Source organism: Diplotaxodon limnothrissa, linkage group LG17 (genome assembly GCF_057381915.1).
Source record: "Diplotaxodon limnothrissa isolate DT_005_m linkage group LG17, D_limnothrissa_male_GT1.1, whole genome shotgun sequence".
Lineage (NCBI taxonomy): Eukaryota > Metazoa > Chordata > Actinopteri > Cichliformes > Cichlidae > Diplotaxodon > Diplotaxodon limnothrissa.
This window is the reverse complement of record NC_140612.1, coordinates 22,416,792-22,440,241: the sequence shown is the minus strand read 5'-3', so window position 1 is coordinate 22,440,241 and position 23,450 is coordinate 22,416,792.

Genomic DNA, 23,450 nt, shown 5'->3' with positions numbered 1-23,450 from the left:
CTGACGTCAGGATAGACCAATATAAGTCTGATGACAGTCAATCTTGGACGAAAATTGTCCTTTGAATCCTCAAAGGCTCAACCTCGTGTGAATTTCGGGTTATCAAATGCATGTCCTGGTGCCATTTGATCTGTCAGAATGTAATAAGTTTGCAAAATAGGCGCCTAAGTAGATGCAAATAACACTACCGCACTCACGCAACACATAAACTAGGGATGCACCAACCCAACTTTTTACTTTGCTGCATAGAATTCATTTATCTGTAATTGAGGGCATCAGCTGATGTCCGTCTGTATCAAAAAGGAAAATAAAATGAATCCACAAGGTTTTGTAAGAAATTACACACATAAGGTGAGACCCGCACTTTAAGAAGACATCCCATAAGCACCGTGGAATTTGGTCCCAGTCCAACTTGAGCAGTGCTTAGGTCAGAAAAACGTGTGATCCCATGGTCCTAGTGCAATTCCACTAATCCAGGTTCTGCTTAATGCTATGATTGTTTTTAATTTAGCAGATGTTGGATAAATAAATATAAATATGGTATTCATAGTTTCAAAAGCATTCTAAGGCTGTAAGAAAACTCTTGTACTTTTGTCCTTTAAACGATACCTGTACTGTTGTCAGTGTTGCCCACCTTCACTATGTAAATATGTTGCCTGTTTTAATGCCATTTTCTGGCAGCCTACATGTTGCCGTGGATGATAGGCTAGCCCCCTGAATGGCCCTGATTGGCTGATGTCAGACTGAATTTGCTGAGGCTAATCTCCCTCAAAAAACACGGACCAATACACATCTTTAGACACGCCCACACACACATACACACAAATAGCCACAGCCGCGTCACACACAAAACACACACACAAACACAGGTGTTTTCTCTGTATGCCCGCCACATTGTCTGAATGTTAATTACATGCAGAAGGCATCTGGGCCCGTCCATTGCTAATCCTCTTTTAATTATATGTGTCCTCACAATGACACAAGGTTTACAATGGTGATTACAGCCATATTAGACATAGCGGAAAATAGGTAGGAGGTGTCAGGGGAAATGACAATCGTGATAAAGCAAATAAGAGTGCTTGTTTGTCCGTGCCATGATGTAGAGATAGTGATGGTGTTTTGTTCGTGTGTGAACGCGTTTAGTCGATGCGCAGATTTCTTCATTTTAATCTCTTTCACGAAAACATTTTACGTCTCCAGTTTACCCGTACTCCAGTTTAGTACAGAAATGGATACCCTTAGCATGGCAAAATCATTCTATAAATTGTAGTGAGTGGCATTACTGATATTTATACTTGCTACTAAGATGCGGTGTTGTAAGCTGTACACACATTTGCTATAATAACAAAATAAATATTTTGTTATGAAGATGTGATGTTACACATTCATTCATGGACCATCCATCCTAAGTAAAGCTTCAAATTTAGCACTGTGGGGTGCAAGACAATCAGCAATCACAGAACCAGGAAAAAAACCCAAAAACAACATCTCAGACTCTGCAGGCCTCAGGATGTTAAGTCTTCAAGTTAATGACAGTTCAGTTAGAAAAATGGCTTGTTTAGAAGACGTTTAAAACGATAATGCTAGCATAGTTTAGCTTTGCAAAATAACATCTAAATGAAACAAAAGACTTCTAGAACAATCTCATTTGGACAGATGAGACCAAAGTTGAAATGTTTAGCTGTAATTTACAGTTTCATGTTGGGCCCAAACCACACACATCTTCAACCGCCTCATGCCAACTTTCAGCACGGTAGTAGAGAGGTGGGCTTTGAGCTTGTTCTGCAGCCATGGTACCTGGGCACGTTTCAGTCATTTAGTTGACCATGAACTCTTACGTATGCCAATAAATACATATAAGGGATCTTAAAACAGCTGTGCATAAACAAATGTTTGCAAACCTCAATGAAATGAAGCAACTTCGTAAAGAAAAGTGAACTAATATCCCTCCATAACAATGTGAGAGACAGAAAAAGTCCCACGGAAAACAATTACTCTTACTCATCAGAACTTTCTGATAGTATGGTATAGTATACTATATGATAGTCATAGTATTTGCCACATTGCATTATAAATACTTTGCATCTAGGATTAGCCAAATGACCTTTAAAGGTAAATATATTTTAAGCAATTAAGTTTTTTTTTAATCTGTGTGTATATTTTCACAGATTGGCAAACAGACTATAGATACCAAAAGGGTTTTTTGATCCAGGCTGTAAATATGTTCATGTTTTCTTTGAAGCTGGTCATTATAATAGTGGAATCCACGAGGACTGCATCTCCTTAGAGCCAAGCCTCAAATGACCATTGGAGGAAGTGTTGTTTCAGCACTGCTTTATAGGCTTTTTTCAGACCCAGAGGGGTTGTTTGTTCAGTGAGATTTATTCAGGGAGATGAATACAATCCCAATATTGACTCTTCTTTTTATCCTTATTCTGCTTTACCTAGATACATGCCTCCTTTGCTGCAAAATATTAAAGTATTTCACAGTGTTCACTAACAAGTCACTAAAAATGTGTAAAACCTTACACTCAAAACAGCTACCTAGCAGTAGAAAAAAAGTCATCCTAATGATGGTGCTAAGACTGTATCAAAGCAGTGAGCTTGTAGCTGTAGAAGCACATCAACACACTGAAAGATGTTAAAATATTCTGTGCAGAATCATATGACAGCTGATTGTCAGAGAGCTAACTTTGTCAGCACTATGTGCTGCACGTGGAGGGAAAACGGGGCGGCATTTCTGCAATTTCCTCCATTGCAATGTATTCTGTTAAATACAGACTCAGTGTTGGCTCGGCTCGAGAACATGGAGTCAGCTCTTTGCCAGCGAGCGCCACTGAGGAATGTCGTCGACGCTGGCAGTCCGCTGCAGACTGAACATCTGCTGCTAACCTTGTCCCAATCAGAACAATACACAGAGTTAGAGCCATGAGGAAATAGCAAAGCATACCTGCCAGACTCTTGGGAATAAGGAGCTTAAGGCTATAAAAAATGACAGAACACAGAGACACCCAAAGACACACACAGACACAGACACACACACACACAAGAGCTCTGTGCAGTGTTTTGGTCACTTGGAATAGGATAGTGTGGATATTTGGGGACCAAAGGTTGTCTCAAGTGTGCCTCAGCCAGGAGGGAAAACTGTTTGACCCCCCCAGACACACACATATACACATCTTCTCTCCTTTAAAGGGTCCTAAGGGAGCTCCTCTCAGTGTGTAGGGGGAAACCATGAATAAAACGCCCATTTGACCCTCGTTGCTATAAAGCCTGTCTTTGTTGAGCCTCACAGGACCCTCTTTATCCCTCCTCCATTCGTCTTTTCCCTACTCTCCCTCTCTCTTAGATGAAATCTTGCCCTTTTGTTTTCCCCTCCATCCTGTCATGGCAGGGCTTTCATGTAATATTCATGAAGTCCAGTGGGTTTTTCTCCTGGAGACATACAGTGGACAGCACAGTGGCCCCCCACATTGCTGCGGCGACCTTAGAACCCTAGCAAAGTTGACCTCTGATCTATGCCAGTGCTGACAAGCATCCTTATTGCTGCTCATTAATCACGTGGTCAAGAGGACCCTCCAAAGTAAAGGATTTGTAGGCAGAGATAGGTCGCTATCGAGAAATGCATAATATGGCAGTGGAGAAACTGCTGTCCTGAGGGTGTAGTAAAGACTATTTTCCGAACAGATTCCTGTGAAGATTGCCTCTGGACTCTCCGTCTGTATTCCACCACAGGACAATGGTCTCCTTTAGCATGGTGTGTCGTCAAAGACTGGTGTGTGCGTCCGTGTGTGTGTGTGTGTGTGTGTGTGTGTGTGTGTGTGTGTTGAAATGGGCTGTTTGTGAGTGTCTCCAAGAAGGCTGCATGGTTGAACACTGACTCAGTATGCTCTGCTCTCTCTCTTCTCACGCAGGGAGACAGTTAGATCACATGCCTCTCATACACACACACACAAACACACACACACACACACAGAGCGTGTCAAACTGGGGTTACTGACCGATATCTCAGTTCGCCTTTTTAACAAAAGTCACATAACAGACATTTGGGCAATGTCTAGTTAAAGAAGCAGGGACTGGTTAGGTTTTGACTACCTGACTGAGGACATTTAAGAAAAGTGAGGACCCTTAGACCCCTTTTAAGGTCTGTTTGGTAGGTAAATCTTGATTTTAGATTTAATTCCTTAGGGTAAGGGCGATTTGTGAACTCATTTACCCATCTGGTGGCATAGACTCTCAGGGTAATCGAAGGTTTTTCAGTGCTGTCAGTGTAGTCAACAGATATCCAGGCCAAGACTTCGTGTAACGTTTGCTATTTTCAGTTTCTGAATACATTTTATAAAGCTAAAACACTGTGATATGTTAGATGATGGTTTCAAGATTGAATTTTTGCAAATGCAAACCTCATCTTTTTCTCCACATGGACTGTTTACCTGCAACCAAAGCCTGCTCAAATGTAATATGACAATAGCACTCCTATGATCCTTTCCTATGCCTGTAGAGAAAGAGATTTGTTAGGGACTAAGGTAAGGACTTTGATGTCTGACCTGGTGTAACATACATGGCTAGAGCAGGGGTCAGCAACCTTTACCATCAAAGTTTTGACCAAAATAAATTTTAGAGCCACAAAACTTACTGAAGCTTTACACTGAGGGTGACACACTGAGTCACCGGGCAGTTTACTTTGTGTCTTTAATCACAGTCAAGAACTTCCAGACTAACGGCATGTTAACACATGGCTGTGTGACTGTTTGCCTGAAACACAATGACTCAGAATCATTTAACTTAACTTTGCATTTTTACTACTATAATACTAAAAATCACAAGTCATTTATACATTTTTTATTACCAGCAAAATAGTTGAAATGGAGGGAAAAAAATCTATCAGCATGTTGAAGCCAACTTGGTTGTGGGCGGCTATAAAGCTATACAAGCTACTGTGAGTACTACCTGTGTTTGTGCAAATAAATCAACTTAAAAATAGCTTTATTTTAAAGACATATGACACACAGCAGCTAACAGCTTTAAAAATATTAAAAGTACTAATACCAGTGATTGTGAATGCTCTCAAACCCTGACTCGTACCTCAGGAAGTAGAGCAGAAGGTCAGCGGTTCACTCGGCAGCGCTTCTGGTGTATATTTCACTGTCCTTGATACAGAAAGATGAAAGGTACAGAATCCCAAATTGCACTTGATGAATATGTAATAAAGTGCCTAAATGCATAGAATAAAGCTCTATGAATGTTTCTGTTTAAAAGGGCATTGGGTTTTCATTACGTCTAAAAAAGCACTATATAAGTGGCCATTCATTTAGCATTTAGCATGATTTACAATTGCAAGCAATCATTCATTTCTCCACTTCTCAATCCACCCTTCTGTCTCCATGGTATGTCATATTTGTAATGCTGTGGTAGATGGAGGACCAAAAAAGCTGGATCTGGAGGCAAGGGAAATTAACAAAACATGAACATGAATCTTCAGCCAAGGTTCCAAATAGTCCTAGTTAAACATCACAGTAATACAAGAAGTATTTGAAAGCTGAGATGGAAGCCTGAAGAACAAGCCATTGATCCAACAAACGATAAGGGACGATAAGACTATAAACACTTTGGACTGATTACAGAATGAGACACAGGTGGAGAAAATCAGCATAACACAAGGGTGTGGTAGATGATCAGACAGGAGGGAAAAGATAAGAGCAGAAGGTAAAACCAGATACACAAGAAAACAAACCAAATTAAAACAGGAAGTAACTAAAAAACTGAGCTAATGCTGTAAAATTAATCTATCGAACATGAAAACTAACACTAAACATGATCACATATAGAGAGAGGGAATATAGAAGGTGTGGGACATTGAGAAACCAGAAACTACCAACCCAACTGGTTGTTTGATAGCATTTGGACTGCAAATGATCTAAAAATGAAAAGCAAAAAGATTTTGGTATCGACAAGCTTCTCTCTTACCTACAGATTCTTCATATTGGTATGTTTATAGAGACGAGTAACCACATAATGCTTATAAAAACCTGTCTGGGGTTTTTGTTCTGTGTGGCAGTTGATTTATGCATTGCCGTTCTAAGACTGAACAGAGAACTATCGGAGTGTGTTTATCTCTCTAGAGGCATTTCTTAGTGCTGTTCTGGGCCAAGCCTAACATCATTTCAATATTTTTACCCCCCAAAAAAGCTAACGTATGATTAGATGAATGCTGAAATCACAGCAGAATGATTTTCACATTTGTAATTTCAAAATTCATGCACAAAGCGGTTGTCTCAACATTAATTTCGGTGCTGAGTCTGTGTGTATTTTCAACCTCAGTGCAGAGTGTTGCATCAGCTTCTTTTTAATAATAAAACGTTCCCAAGGCTTTTTTTTCCTCCTTTTTCTCAAGAGCAGTGGTGTCTGTCGGTAAATCCTGCCCCACAAAGCTGCTAACCCACCTACGAGAATTTCATTAGAATCGGTTTCGCTGGAGATTTGGCATCCATTGATCTGAATGCTGTTTCTGATGGTTTTCTATTTTGTTTAGGAAAGCGTTGTTGTTGCATCAATTTAAAATATATGGTGAATATTATCGGCGTGACATTTAAAACCAAATATTTTAAGTTAAGGAAAAGTATACAATTTTTTTTAAATAAAAGTTCTCTTTTACCTGACAGCAGTACTAGCGGTAAAATACACCCACATAGTTGTTGTATGCAAGTTATTTTGCACGCCACCGGTCATATTCACAAACATTTTTTTGCAGTTCAAGCACATTTATAAACACACATTCTTCATTTGAATTCATCCTGGGGGCGGCGCTGCCTCACCCCTGACCTTGTCAGAGCTCCTCGATGGGGGCAACACCCTCCAGCTGAGAGCAGTGTGCGGGAGGGAGGGAGGGAAAGGGAGAAGCGAAGGATGTTTACAGTGCTCTGTCTCTATCTTGGCTGCTGTCTCGGCCTGTCTTTCTCCACCTATCTGTTTTCATTCTTCACCCCTTGCTATCAGCCAAACTTGAACGATTTAAATTCTATCTGGGCTCAGAAACATCTGTCACTGCCTTATCTGTGGATAATGGAAAGATTTAGTGGCATTCAGAATTTATAGACTCGAGTCCCCCCAGCCCCCACTTTACTCTGCTCCTCCATCTCCAATATATCATCTCTTACCTCCCACACAAAATACATACCTCTCACATACATGCATACATAAATACGCATGTTTGCGTGCATACCATCCCCCTCTAAAGCATTTTCTCTCTCTTTCTTCATCATGCCAGAATCTTTGCTTTTCAGAGTGGTTAGTTTCTTTCACCAGCACTCTCCAAACCATTTCACTCTCCTGGCTTCTGTCCTTCCTTTGCGCCCCTCCTTCCTTTACTCTTCTTCGTCCTCTTCCTCCTCTTTGCTCTCTTCCCATCAGTTGCTTGTGCCACCAGCTGGGCTTGGCAGGATCCCAGGCTGCCCTGGGTTTTGCTCGACTAGCTCTTCCGCTCTGGCATGGCACCACAGGCCCAGCATGGTGTGTGTGTGTGTGTGTGTGCGAGAGAAGAAAATGTCTGCAGTGCATTTGAATGTACACAAGGATTAGTGCTTTTTTTTTTCACTCAAAAACTGTAATTATGCAACTCATTGAATAAAAGTACAGCAATGAAACTATTTCTGTTTAAGTCAATGACTACAGCAACAGTAATTTATAAAGGCCATGCATTTTGCTTTGAGAATAATATGTAAATGTAAAGCCACTTCAACAGGTAGCCACCTGTTCAGGAACATCTCTTTAAAAAAGAATTGTTATGCCCATATGGTTAATAATAGACAGCCTATAGTATGTGCACTATACACTGCATAGAAATGCTTTTAATTTCAGCTGTAACAATACTAAACATCTCTATCTAGTATTTTATTTTGAGCATAATGTACATATGTATTTAGATTAGATTAGATTAGATTAGATTAGATTAGATAGAACTTTATTAATCCCTCGGGTGGGTTCCTCTGGGAAATTCGATTTCCAAAAAGCACAGCACCGACAGAAGTTTCAGAGTTACAGAATATTATATATATATATATATATATATATATATATATATATATATATATATATATATATATATACACACATACACACACACACACACACACACATATATAAATACAGAGACAATATAAATAAAATATACGAAGGGGATAAATAGAATAAATAGGAATAAAAATAAAAATACAAGTGAATTGCACATTTCGAGTATTGAGGTCTATTGCACTGTTGACTATTTACAAAAGTATTGCACAAAAGGTATTGCACAGTGAGGTGAAGAGGCACTACAGCTTAGTTGTTCCCTCCTTTGTCCTCCTGTTTCCCCTCCCTCTCCCCTCCAGAGAGGAGTTAAACAGTTTGATGGCGTGTGGGACAAAGGAGTTTTTAAGTCTGTTAGTTCTTGTCTTGGGGAGAAGCAACCTGTCACTGAACAGACTCTTCTGGTTGTTAATGGCCGTGTGCAGAGGATGCCCAGCATTGTTCATAATGTCCATCAGTTTCTTTAATGTCCTTTTCTCTGCCACTGTCACCAGAGTGTCCAGCTTCATGCCGACCACAGAGCCAGCCCTCCTGATCAGTTTTTCCAGCCTGGATGAGTCCTTCTTTGCTGTGCTGTTCCCCCAGCACACCACAGCATAGAAAAATACTCCAGCAACCACCGACTGGTAAAACATCCTCAGGAGCTTCCTGCAGATGTTAAAAGACCTCAGCCTCCTGAGGAAGTACAGTCGGCTTTGGGCTTTTTTATACAGGTGCTCTGTGTTGCATGACCAGTCCAGTTTATTGTCCACCCACAGCCCGAGGTACTTGTACTTGTTGACCACCTCCACCTCCTCCCCCTCTATCTGAACCGGCAGTGGACCTTCTCTGGACCTCCCGAAGTCCACAACCAGTTCCTTAGTCTTTGAGGTGTTGAGTTGCAGGTGGTTTGTGTGACTCCATGCGACAAAGTTCCTCACCAGACTTCTGTACTCCTCTTCCTGATCATCCCAGATACACCCCATGATGGCCGTGTCGTCTGCAAACTTCTGAATGTGGCATAATTCAGAGTTGTAGCAGAAGTCAGAGGTGTACAGGGTGAAGAGAAGAGGGGACAGCACAGTTCCCTGTGGTGCTCCTGTGCTGCTGACCACTGTGTCAGACGTGATGTCCTTCAGCCTGACGTACTGTGGTCTGTCGGTGAGGTAGTCGGAGATCCAAGCGACCAGGCAGGGGTCCACCTCCATCCTGTTCAGTTTTTCCTGAAGCATACAGGGCCGGATGGTATTAAAGGCACTGGAAAAGTCAAGAAACAGGATCCTGACCGTGCCTTTTCCCCCATCCAGGTGTGAGTGGGCTCTGTGTAGGAGGTACAGGATGGCATCCTCCACTCCGACACCCGCCTTGTATGCAAACTGTAGTGGGTCCTGGGCATGTTGTACCTGTGGTCGGAGGAGGTTGAGGAAGAGCCGCTCTAGAGTCTTCATAAGATGTGACGTCAGTGCCACCGGTCGGAAGTCATTCAGCTCATTGGGCCGGTTCTTTTTGGGGACCGGGACGATGCAGGATGTCTTCCATAGGGCGGGCACTCTCCCCAGTCGCAGACTGAGGTTGAAGACTCGTTGTAGCGGCTCCCCAAGTTCAGCAGCACACGCCTTTAGCATCCTAGGACACACCTTGTCTGGGCCTGCTGCCTTTCTGGGGCGAAGCTTCCTCAGTTGTCTCCTGACCTGATCCACTGTGACACTGGGAGATGTTTGGGGGGAGGGGAGGGGGGGAGATGTCTTGCTGCTGAGAGAGGGATTGGAGGAGGGGGGTGTCATGGTGTCAGGAAGGGGGGGAAGCGAGGGAGGTAGGAGAGTGGGGAGAGGACTCTGTAGTAAAGGTGAGGGTGGGGGGGTTGTGGGCTGGTCAAACCTGTTGAAGAAGTTTTTATTTACAGACTGATTACAATTTAGGTAAATATAGCCTCAGACATATTAAAAAACATGACATACTACACCATGTCATTATTTATTTAACAAAAAATAAGCCAAAAAGTGCCCTCTTACACTTTCCATAGAATTGAGAGGGTAAGTAGCAGGTACTGCTAATCACATGCTCTGTACTAATTGATCACGAGCAGATGTTTTGTCAGTTTGCTGGTCTGGAAAAATCCGTTATGGATTAACACATTTCCCAGGAGGAAATGCTTCCGCAGTGATCTTAGAGAAGCATTTGTTGCTGCCCATCAATCTGAAAAGGGTTATAAGATCATTTACAACCAATTTAAAGTCTATCATTCTACAGTAAGAAAGATTATTCACAAGTGGAAAACATCCAAGACAGTCGCCAGGCTTTGCATGAGCAGACTTCCTTACAAATTCACCCCAAAGTTATACCGTGCAATGCTCAGCCGCAAAAAAACCCAAAAGCTAGACCTCGGACTCTATAGGCCTCCGTTAGTGGTGGTGCAATGGATCACGTTGATCCGAAATCCGAACCGATCCCACTCCACGGTTCGGTACACATGTGATCCGAACATTCGAAAAAGAAAAAAAAAGTATGTGTATGGTGCGCGTGGTGGGTCTGTCAAGCGGTAGTTATGGCCAGCGCTAGCGGTCCAAGCGGCGGAGCAGAAGAGTTTGCAGCATTTAAGCAGCCCTTTGCTGCCCAATCCGACCGGGCTAAAGTTATTACAAAAGCTACTGGGGTGTTTAGCTGAAGACGGGAGGCCGTATTCCGTTGTGCAAAACAAGGGGTTTAAACTGTGATGAACGTGCTTGAGCCACGCTATGATATCTCGTTGCGCGTCCACTTCAGTGTGACAAGATCGTTCCAAGCATGTATGAGCAGGAGAAGTTAAAAGTTATGGCTGAACTGTCCCAGGCATCTTCTATTGCCCTAACTACAAATGGGTCGACCTCCAGGGCAACGGAAAGCCACGTTATATCACAGCGGAGTGGTAGATACAACGCCCTGTACTGCCCTATAGATTACATTAGATTAGATTAAAATTTATTTATCCCTCGGGTGGGTTCCTCCGGGAAATTCAGTTTCCAGTAGCACAGCACCGACGGAAGTTGCAGAATGTGAGCAGAAATATACCATATATACACATATATAAATACAGAGTATACAAAAGGGATAAATAGAATAAATAGGAATAAGAATACAAGGGAACGGCACATTTCAAGTATAATGATTCTATTACACCGTTGGATATTAACTAAAACTATTGCACAGTGAAAAGGCACTACAGCTTACTTGTTCCCCCTCCTTTGTCCCCGTTTCCCCTCCCTCTCCCCTCCAGCGAGGAGTTAAACAGTTTAATGGCGTGTGGGACAAAAGACTTTTTAAGTCTGCTGGTCCTTGACTTTGGGAGAAGCAACCTCTCACTGAACAGACTCCTCTGGTTGTTTATGGCCTTGTGCAGAGGATGCAGAGGATGCCCAGCATGGTCCATAATGTCCACATTGCACCTTAATTTCTTTTTATATAAGTGCGTGGAATGAGTCTTCAGTTGAATGTTTTTTAATAGGCAAAAAATACGTAAATGGCAAGTCTAATTTTTGTCTTTTTTTTTTTCTATTTTTGCTGATCCGAAAATTGATCCGATCCGTGACTTAAAACCGTGATCCGATCCGAACCGTGAGATTTTTGATCCGTTGCACTACTATCCGTTAGCATGTTCAATATTACTGTTTATAATAGTACAATTGGAAAAAACATTAAACAAAGATGGCCTTTTTTATTTTTGGAAGAGTTGCCATGAGAAAACTTCCACTCTCTAAAAAGATTAACGCTAGCAAAGTCTAGCATTGCAAAATTGCATCCAAACCAAGATTTCTGGAACAATGTCCTTTGGAGACCAACGTGGAGATGTCTGGCATAATGCACAGCACCATGTTTGGAGAAAACTAAAACATATCAGCACAAACGCCTCATACTACCTGTCAAGCATGGTGGTGGAGAGATGATTTGGGCTTGTTTTCTAACCACAATGCATGGGGACCTTGCAGTGACTTAGTCAAGTATTCTTGATTAAATGCAAGGCCATGTGTCTGACAACTAAAGCTTGGCCAAAACTGGTCATGCAATAGGACAATTAAGTCAAGGTGTGGCCTAAAAGTTCAGACCTCAGCCCAATTGAAATGCTGTGGTGGGACCTTAACATCACTGTGTAAACAGATGCCAATAAACCTCAATTAACTAAAGGAAAGCTGAAAAGAAAAGTGGAAAAAAATTTGCTTCACAATGATGTCTGAAATTGATGAAATCATACTAAAAAAAACCTAACTACAAATTATTGCTGCTAGAAGCTGATTCCAGTTTGTTTACATTAGTGATTACCAGACTCCATTTCTAAGCTACTGCTAACACTGGACACTGGAAGTGGAAGAAAGGCACTGTTATGCAGCCCTTGGAAGGGAGCATGCTCACTGGGTGCTCTGGCATCCTCTCACAGTCCAGAGACATGCAGTTTGTGGGGTTGGGTTAGTTGAGTGGTTCCCAAACTTTTTTTGCTGGGCCCCCCTTTGTTTTACAAGAAAACTGTTGCCCCCCCTCCCTCCCCCCGCACAAACACACCCTCCAACCACACGTTGAAATTTGTAACATTTGGTAAGCAATTAAGCAAATACAAGTAAACTGCAATAAATTATAGGTAGTAATAAAATACACTACTAAGTCTTTTATGTTACGTCCACACACGTATTTTTGAAAACGCAACTGTTTCTATGCGTTTGGCACCGCAAATGGAGATGTTTTAAAACTCCTTTTTTGTGTTTACGTGTGGACGAGGAATACAGAGTTTGTCAAAGGTATGTGCCTTTTTTCATATCACGCTGTGCGCCACGTTATTGTTTACATGAGATGAATTGCAGAATGGCAGATAGAGACAAAATAAAGTTATATTTTTTACTGTAAAACCCACAAACATGTTTAACGAATCATTTTCACAACTTGAAATGCAAATAGAAATTGTACATTTCTAAAAAATTATGCACAAGTCTTGCAAACAACAAAGTTATGTGGTACTATTTACCTAAAATTGCAGCCAAGGCCTCAGGTGTTTTTTTTATATAACCATTTAGATCTATTTACAGAACAATCAGGTGTGCTGCATCAAATAAGAAGGCACGTAAATTATTTGTCCCACTCCAAAAAAATAGTTTGTGTTCAGTATAAGACAGGGGAGAACACCACAGGCCTAAACCCTGCAGGTCTGACAGCAGGAGGTGTATCAGTCCAGTTTTCCATGTGGGAACAGCGTTTACACTGGAATCTGCCTTTGGTGGCTTTTTTGGTGCAAATGTGACATTCAGCAGTATAACTGACACACAAAACAATAACTACACAACACACTAACTATTGCCCCCAAACACACTAAACGTCACTAATGTCTCACATATAAAAACTCACTCTCTGTCTTTCTTTCGCTCGCCCGATTTCCGTCGCAGGTGTCACTCCTAAAACTTCCCCTTCTCCCTAAACAACCAAGTGCCATTATAGCCATATCATTTTTTTGATTGGCTGACATGGTTTAAACTTTTAAACCAATAGGGAAGGGGTGTTTTTTATTTTTCTTTTTTCACTCGCAAGCGGAGAGTGTTTGCTAGCGCTGTCTGTGAAAACGCCGTTTTTACCATCATTCCCGCTGTAAACACCACTGTTTTGTTCAGAAAAAACATCACATGTATTTTTTATCATAACTCTGGTTTTACGTGGCCCATCGACACAATTCAACAACTGGTATATAGTTTGAACTCAGAGTCGCTGCATCTTGTAGCTGTGATGTCTTAAGTTGGTCATGTGATTTCGACGCGCCGGCGCATCCGTCAACCCCAGAGGGTTAAAAACATAAACAGCTGTGGGATACTGTTTGTCCGGGAACAAATTGTGGCAGGATCATCCTGATATTATTTGTATCCCACTGTAACTTTACTGTATAAAGAGCTAATATCTCCAAAATGTCAGGAGTAGTTTGTTATTGCAAGAAGTGTTTGTGAATTAAAAATCAAGAATGTGGGATACCGTTTGTCCGTGATTTGGAGAACCCAGCGACAGGGAAAACTAATTCTGCAGGGGAGACCTACCTTGGCACTTGTGCAGGTGAAGCCAAAGGGAAGATATGCTTCACCATATTTTCTAGTATTTGGCTTGGAAGGAAGTTGGTTTGGAAACATATTTGGTGATGCTTCTTCTCCTACTTTGCGTTTGTGTGGGAGCCCCGTTAAAAAACCTGTCCATTATGCAAGCAGTGTCCAAGCTTTGATACCCCTAGGGGGCGGGCCCCACACTTTGGGAACCTCTGGGTTAGTTGGTGGGTTAAGTGGTGTGAACATGAGTGCAAATCGTTGTCTGTCTCTTTGTCAGCCCTGCATCAAACGGGCTACCTGTCTGGGATTTACCACACCTCTCGCCCTATGGTAGCTGGGATAGGCTTCAGCTCCCCCGTGACTTTGATAAGGATAAGCAGAAGAGGATGCATGGATGTGAAATGCATTTAATGACACTCAGTCTTACCACAACAGAATAGTATTTGAAATTTTGGAGTGGCATATTAATCAGTGTACTCCACCATCATCAACACACACACACACACACACGCAATACAAAAGGTTGTATCTTTTGGAAGGGTGGTATTCATTCACTGTACAGGTACAGAACTTGACATAATTGTCAGGAGTAGTCTGGGTGCTCTGGATGCTTCTGTCAAGAGCATCTTACAGTGCGTTTTTCTTTTGTCACTTTGCTGTATGAACACCATGGTTCATTTGACCCAGGATTTAAAGTGCTCAGTATTATGACTAATATATCTGAATTATGCTTTGGTTGGCTGACATTTATGTCAGCATCTTTAAATCTGAACATTTTGTCCCGAACTACAGGGCTTGAAACTGTGATGTTGTCACAATGCAAAAGCCTTGGAACCATTACAATCATCAAGAGGCACTTAAACTGTCCAAGAAAACAAAGAACAAGCGTTTGGGGGGGGGTGACACAAATATTAAGTGTCAGGGAATCTCTGAGAAATACCTTTAAATGACGGCGAATTGATTAACCAAAACCATTAGGGAATAATGGAATATGTCAAGAATGCAATGTTCCTTTCAGCTGTAGAGAAGTTGTCTACAATATCTGATATTTCATAAAAGATATTCTCCAACATAGTGTAGTCAAACTCAAAGAATGTATATAGCGCCTGCTGTGCTTGTAGTAACTGTGCTATTTGGAGGCCTCAGCAGAATTTTTGCCCTCCTGCTTTCCTCTCCAGTCTTTCTCGCCACTCTGCTATCCAGCGTTGCTCATCCCCGCCTGGAGAACCCTTAAACCCAGGTGAAGAGTACATTGTTTCCACCTGTCTCTCCTCCCACACACACTGACAACACGCCGACCTGGGCAGCAGTTTGTTTACTCTGATAGAGCTCTGTTATTCGGCTCATTATTCTCACCTCCTCTCTTTCCTCTCTCTATCGGACTCAACACAGACATGACAATGACGGTTGTGTAAGAGTTCATGTGCAAATTAATGCTTGTTTCCAAAGCAAAAAGGTCTTTCTCTCTGTGTGTGTGTGTGTGTGTGTGTGTGTGTGTGTGTGTGTGTGTGTGTGTGTGTAAGAGAGAAAGTGAGAGCGAGCGGGGTAGAGAGGATTCCATTTTTATGAAGCCATTGTTGTTTGTCAGATGATTGTGACACTAACAGCTGGTTCTTATAGTGGACTGATATGGGGATTTGAAGGTCAGTTTTGATTTTATTTAACCTGCAGATAGAACATATTTACTGACAACATACAATTTTGTGCAAACCACACAAAAATATTTGATTTTTTAAAGATGCTCAGTGAGAGCATATGTTTACGTCCAGCAAGGTTGTACAGCTCTCAAATGTTATGAAATTAAAATGTTTTCATCTGCATCTGGATCAGGAGCTGTACTAAACTGCACATATTCTCACCATTGTGAAACATCTAAATCACCACAGAAAGAATTTGTACAGGAATTTAAATTTAGCAACTACTAAATTGTTTATGAATTGGTCAGTAAAAACCACCTTGGACTGACAGTGAGTGTTTGCAACTCTTTTTCTGTAACACCTCTTTACAATAGAGAGGACTCGACACCACTGATTTCCATCTGTTTGTAGTCTGGTTACATTTATATATAACAGCAGGTCGCCAAATACCTGTGTCAATTTGCACCATCCTGCAGCAATTTCTGAAGAAATATCTGAATTTCAGACAAGATCATGAAAATAACTTTATTTAAATGGTATAGCACTTCCCAAAACACAAAGTTAAAGTCTGAATTGAACAGAGTCTGAGCAGGTGGAGGTATGCACTGGAGACAAAGAGCTAAAAATGCAAAGGGGTGAAAAAGAGTAAGCAGGCAGGTTGGAGTTGGTGGAGATGAGTGTTAACGTCATGTGAAACTTAAGGTTTGCATGATGGACGGAGTCCTGCTATGATGTATGGATTGGAGAAGGATCTGGAGGTGGCAGATTTAAAGATGCTAAGATTTTCTCTTGGAGTAAACTGGATGGATAAAATTAGAAGTATTGGAGGGACAGCTCAGGTTGAGCTGTTTGGAGACAAAGTTGGAGAAGTGAGGCTGAGATGGTTTGGACATGTTCAGAAAAGGGATCGTGGCTATATTGGACAAAAGAAGGTTAAAATTGAGCTCCCATGCATAAGAAAAAGAGGGTGATATGGAATCCGCTGATCCACACTCTGATGCTTTTCTCATCCTGGCTGGGGATTTCAATCATGCAGACTTAAAGTGCGTGTTTCCAAAAATACAACAACACATAGACTTTCCAACAAGGGGAAATAACACACTGGACTTTGTTTACACCACCCAGAGAGGAGCTTACAAAGCTTTTCCCCTCCCCCACCTCGGCGCCTCAGACCACATCACTGTCATGCTAATGCCTGCTTACAGACCGCTCGTTAAAACCACCAAACCGGTTCGTAAGCAGATACAAGTGTGGCCAGAAGGGTCTTCAGAGGCTTTACAGGACTGCTTTAACACCACAGACTGGAACATGTTTAAGCAGGCTGCCACCTACAACAACACCACTGACCTCCAGGAGTACGCAGAGACTGTTACAGCCTACATCAACAAGTGCATTGAGGATGTAACAGTCACGAAAACCATAACTGTCCGGGCCAATCAAAAACCATGGATGACAGGAGAGGTCTACAGGCTGCTGAAAGCTCGGAATGTTGCCTTCAGAGATGGAGACGAGGCAAGCCTGAGGACAGCTAGGGCCAACCTTTCCCGTGGCATCAGAGAGGCTAAGAGACAGTACTCCAGGAAAATATCCCATCACTTCAAAGACAGCAGAGACTCACGGAGCCTGTGGCGGGGCATTCAGACCATCACAGATTACAAGCCCCCACCACAGACTTGTGACAGTACTATCCCCCTGCTGAACGAGCTGAACACTTTCTTTGCTCGCTTTGAAGTCCGAAACAGCACCACTGCACAGAAGACCCCACCCCCTCCTGGTGACCAGGTGATGACTCTGTCCCCGGACAGCGTGAGGAGATCCCTCAGCAGGATCAATGCACGTAAAGCTCCGGGTCCTGACAACATTCCTGGTCGTGCACTGAGAGACTGTGCAGTGGAACTCACTGATGTCTTCACAGACATCTTCAACATATCACTCATCCAGGCTGTCGTCCCCACATGTTTTAAAGCCACCACAATCATTCCGGTCCCAAAAAAGTCATCTCCCTCCTGCTTTAATGACTACCGTCCTGTTGCACTTACTCCCATCCTGATGAAGTGCTTCGAACGACTAGTCATGCAGCACATCAAGACTGTCCTACCCCCCTCCCTGGACCCCTTCCAGTTTGCGTATCGGCCCAATCGCTCAACCGATGATGCCATCTCCACTGCACTCCACTCGGCACTCACACACCTGGACAAAAAAGATTCATATGTTCGAATGCTGTTCATAGACTTCAGTTCAGCATTCAACACTATAATCCCCCAACAGCTCACTCAAAAACTGGTCCAGCTGGGGCTCAACACCTCACTGTGCAACTGGCTGTTGGATTTCCTCACCGGAAGACCTCAAGCAGTACGGGTCGGCAGTAATACATCCAGCACCATCATTTTAAACACGGGGGCCCCGCAGGGATGTGTGCTGAGCCCCCTCCTCTTCACTCTGCTGACCCATGACTGCACTCCATCACACAGCTCCAACCTCTTCATCAAGTTTGCGGACGACACAACGGTGGTGGGTCTCATTAGCAACAGGGATGAGACCGACTACAGAAGTGAGGTGAGACGCCTGGCCACGTGGTGTGCTGACAACAATCTCTCTCTGAATGTGGAGAAGACAAAGGAGATTGTTGTGGACTTCAGGAGAATGCACACCCAACATGCTCCTCTGACCATTGACGGAGCGTCTGTGGAGAGAGTGAGCAGCACCAAGTTCTTGGGTGTGCACATCACAGAGGATCTCTCCTGGACGTACAACACCACAGCACTGGCCAAGAAATCACAGCAGCGTCTCTTCTTTCTCCGCAAACTAAGAAGAGCAGGAGCTCCAGCCCCCATCATGCACACTTTCTACAGAGGCACCATCGAGAGCATCCTGTCGAGCTGCATCACTGTGTGGTTTGGAGCCTGCAATGCGTCCTGTCATAGAACCCTCCAACGCATAGTGAGAGCTGCAGAGAGGATCATTGGTGTCTCTCTCCCCTCCCTCCAGGACATTTACAGCACCCGTCTCACTAAAAAATCCCTTTGCATAGCGGCTGATCCCACGCACCCAATGCAAAGCTTCTTCAAGCTGCTGCCGTCAGGGAGGAGACTGCGGAGTCTCCAGGCCAGGACCAGCAGACTGAAGGACAGCTTCATCCATCAGGCTGTCAGGAAGCTAAACTCCCTCCCGATTCTGCCCCCCTCTCCCCTCTTCTCCACCACGGTCTCACTGAACTCTGTCACACACACACACACACACACACTCTGACGCACTCACTGGCCTGCTCCAGTCACTTTGTGGAGCATTGGACTGCCATTACCTCATAAGACTTTGCTGTTACACTATCTCTTACCGTACACTACTAAATCTCCATTTGCACTATTTGCCTATTTTGCACCACTATGCCTTCTTACTTGAATATTGTATATTGCATAGCTTTTTTTTGTTATACGTAAAATTGTATTGTATTTATTTAAATTTTTACTTTTTAATTATTTTATTTGCATTTTTCTAATCACTAGGGTTTGAGAGTAACGCAATTTCTATTCTGTGTATGTCCTGTACATGTGGCAGAATTGACAAATAAAGTTGACTTGACTTGACTTGACTTGACTTGAAGGGAGCAGATTTTCTACAAATTTTTGTGGTGAATATATTAAACGCATAAAACAAATAGGAAACACTGATAATCACTAAATTGTTAACCATTTAAAATGAGTTCATATTAATAGGTGATGGATTATTCGATATTTTATGACAGGGGTGTTAAAGGTGCACATATCCACCGAAGGATCCGATCTACCCTTCAGTTTGTGTGTGAAAATTGCAGTGAAGGCGGATAAAATTTGGGCACCTTTCTCTCTGTTTTGTGCCAGGAAGTATTTTGTTGCAAGCCATGAAGAATGGATCATGCTATTAAAGTGGCTGAGTCTGAGCCTCAGGTCTGAATCATCACTTTTATAGTCTTTATACCGACAAAGAATTGACCCCACCAAATGACACGTTAATAGGGTGCTTAAGTCAAAAAGCTGTGCCCATTTTTATGAAATTACTGCTGGCTGTCTGAATGTGAGAGGGGAGCCGAAGATCGACAGACGGATTGGGGCTGCAGCTGCAGTAATGCGGACGCTGCACCGGTCCGTCGTGGTGAAGAGGGAGCTGAGTGTAAAAGCGAAGCTCTCAATTTACCGGTCGATCTACGTCCCTACCCTCACCTATGGCCACGAGCTGTGGGTAGTGACCGAAAGAACGAGATCGCGGATACAAGCGGCAGAAATGAGCTTCCTCCGAAGGGTGGCTGGCCTCTCCCTTAGAGATAGGGTGAGAAGTTCGGCCATCCGGGAGGGGCTCAGAGTAGAGCAGCTGCTGCTCCACATCGAAAAGAGCCAGTTGAGGTGGTTCGGGCATCTGACAAGGATGCCTCCTGGGCGCCTCCTGGGTGAGGTGTTCCAGGCATGTCCCACCGGGAGGAGGCCCCGGGGCAGACCCAGGACACGCTGGAGAGATTATATCTCTCGGCTGGCCTGGGAACACCTTGGTATTCCCCCGGATAAGCTGGAGGAGGTGGCTGGGGGAGAGGGAGGTCTGGGCCTCTTTGCTTAGGCTGCTGCCCCCGCGACCCGGCCTCGGATAAAGCGGATGAAGATGGATGTCTGAATGTGAGAAAACTGACATATTGTTAAAACACAACTTATTTCTTTTCCAAGACATCTCAATTGTTCATTATCTGTTGTGTGATTGAATGGTTCAATAAATGTGAGGCTTTTCAATATCAGCTTGTGGTGTACTTTAGCAACTTCACGTATCACAGAACTAACACAGGAGTTTAACAGTATAACTTGCTTTCTGTTTTGTGTGTGTGTGACTGTTGTTGAACAATAATCTCCTTGCTGGATGTGGTTTGAGTTTGATCCTTTTGGTCTTGTGTAAACCCGGCGCCTCACTAAGCATCTGTTTCCTCTGGCCTGCAGGGTTGATGGACAGTCCCACTGCAACACACACACACACAGGCAGGCATGTGCATTCACAAAAAGGAGACCTCCAGGTCCAACTGAGTGTGTTATGAGTCTGAAGGGGGTTTTGAAGTAGAGTTAAGATGTCAGAAATGGGCTGTTGTGAAATGCCGGTCAGTTTGTGCCATAGATTATCATGGCCACATGTTTATGAAGAGCCCCCTCCCTTTCCCACACCAACTCTACTTTAACACAGCTTTAAAACCACCAGAAGGGGATGTATAACACAAAACAGGCATGTTCTCTTCCACTACATGTGTTGAGTCTCGGGTTTCACCTCTGGGTTTTGAAAACATCTCCAGTTTTCTCTCAGGAGGCTAAAGGTGAGCTAGGTTGTAGCGTACAAAGGACCACAGAAAGCCACAAAGGCAGATCAGCAACAATGAAGTAACACAAGAAGTGTAGTGTAGCTAAATATATTGCAGGTGTAAAGTTAGAAGCATTCAATTCCCAGAACACAATTTAAATGAATATCATGACACCATCTAAAGAAAGAAATGAAGAAGGGCGGATGCAGAGCTAGCATCTGATTACCAAACTAGCTTGGCTGCCTGTGTTTTCCACTCTAGCTAGCTTTTTAATAGGTTGTTAAGATTGTAAAGGACATTGAAGTAAATCAGAATTACTACCTGTAATATGCATCAAATGATAGAGTTCTTTTAACTCTGCAAATCAGTTACACAGTAACAAAAAATGAACTAGCTAGCTACATTAGGGCCTAGTTTAATTCATTTGCTGGTCCATTGTTTTGACTTAACTACATAAATGTTCAAAACATGCAGTTAGTGGGTATAGGTTAATTGATTAATCTAAATAGCCATAGGTGTGAATCTGAGTGAATGTGAGTGCGAATGGTTGTCTGTGTCTCTATGTGTTAGCCCTGCGACAGACTGGCGACCTGTCCAGGGTGTACCCTGCCTCTCGCCCTATGACAGCTGGAATAGGCTCCAGCGCCCCCCGTGACCCTGGAAAGGATACGCGGAAGCAAATGGATGGATGTAAGTGTTTAAAATAAATTCTGATATCATTCATGCAATCACTGTTTTCATAACTCCAGATATTAACTGCCAGCTTTAAAATACTGAGTCATCAAGTTTAGTTTGCTTTTTTTGGTCCACTCGTCTGTGGGGGTACAAATTGTGCATTTACCAAATGAGAAATGAATAGGAAATATGAATTTGAATTATTTATGCCAACCTGAATTTCTGCCAAGAATATAAGATAAATCTAAGAATATATTGTAGGGTTTTTGGTTTTTTGTTTTTGATAAACTCCTACTCAAAATGTCTACTTTTGATTCATGTAAAAGTAATTGTTTTGAGTAGGAGTCTCTCTCTCGCAGCCCAAGTTGATACTTGAAATCAGTGAACATGCTTTCTCTAGGTAGTGTGGAAAATCTCATGGTTTCATCTCTTTGTTTACATGAGAACTTACAAGCGCTAAACCTTTAACCCTTCCAAACCTTTAAGTCTATGCACTCCAAGATTTGTCTGGCATTGTGATAAAACTCTTTTCTTTTCTTTTTTTAATCAGTTGTTTCCGATGAAGACTAACAATTTAAAATTCAGCTATATTTGTGGAACTGTCAGGCTGTTGTCAAGTAGCTGTGTGCTATGATAGGGATACTTTACATGGTGCCAGCCTATTTTCAAGACACCCGAGGCATGGTTGTTGGACAACAAAAAGAGGAGCAGGGTAAACTTGTTTTTTTGTTTTTTTGCAATACTGTTAGCTGCCATGTACATTGGCCTCTAGTCATTGGTTAGAGAAAATCAAATCCTCTCGCCTGAGGAAATTGTGTAGAGTGAAAGTAATTGTCAAGGAAGAAAACATAGAAACAAAATGTTAGGTTAATAAAAAGACTTGAGAGTCTTGGCCTGTCGGAATTAAGTGAAAACGGTAATGAATTCTAAAATGACGCCACTGATGCCCACTAATGGTAAGGATGTAAGGACAGCAGAGCAAAGTTGTTGTTCAGTTTTTGATATTACCGTCTATTTTGTTTTCTGGTATTTAATAAGAATTATAGCCTCATGTGGCTTTTACCGCATAGTTGATAAATACGCCGTTGGCCGTCTATGTTGGAACCTTCAACCTGAACTGATTCTAATGTGACATTTTAATCAGATTCCACACAAGTACGCGTGAATGTGTTCATCATCATTACTATTATAATGTCTCGCTTTAGTGATGAGTTTCTGTGTCTCATAATTGCTGTTTTGCAGAGGCCGCTCCATTCTGCCAAGAACACAATTCAGGACAAAACACTGAATATTTTTTTAGCATGAAAATGGTAAAATGTACAAAAGATGAATATTGGCACAGCAAATGGGCTATTGGCAGGTTTAGTTCACAAAAACTGGAAAAATTGCTTTCAGCCCATGTTAACTGAATGTTAGCTACAGGATTGCTTGCTGGACTTATCTGGACTTTCTACACATCGCTTCCTGTTCAAGGTTCCTGGGGTCTTTAACAGACACCGGTATGGCCGTAAGTCACTTCTGTCAGACAAGAGGAAAATCAAAACCCGCTGTTGCAGCAAGACAGTTGGCTCTGTGAAAAGACTTCAGCTGCACAGACTCTGGCTTGCTGTCACACATATCAGTGACCTAGAACAAGTTCTTCCCTCCTTATTTTTTCTCATTCTCAGTTGAGTGTATGGATGCTTGCCTGTGCATGTGAATGTCTGGCTGTGTATCTGGCAGCATGTGCGTACATTCACATTTGTTGACCGT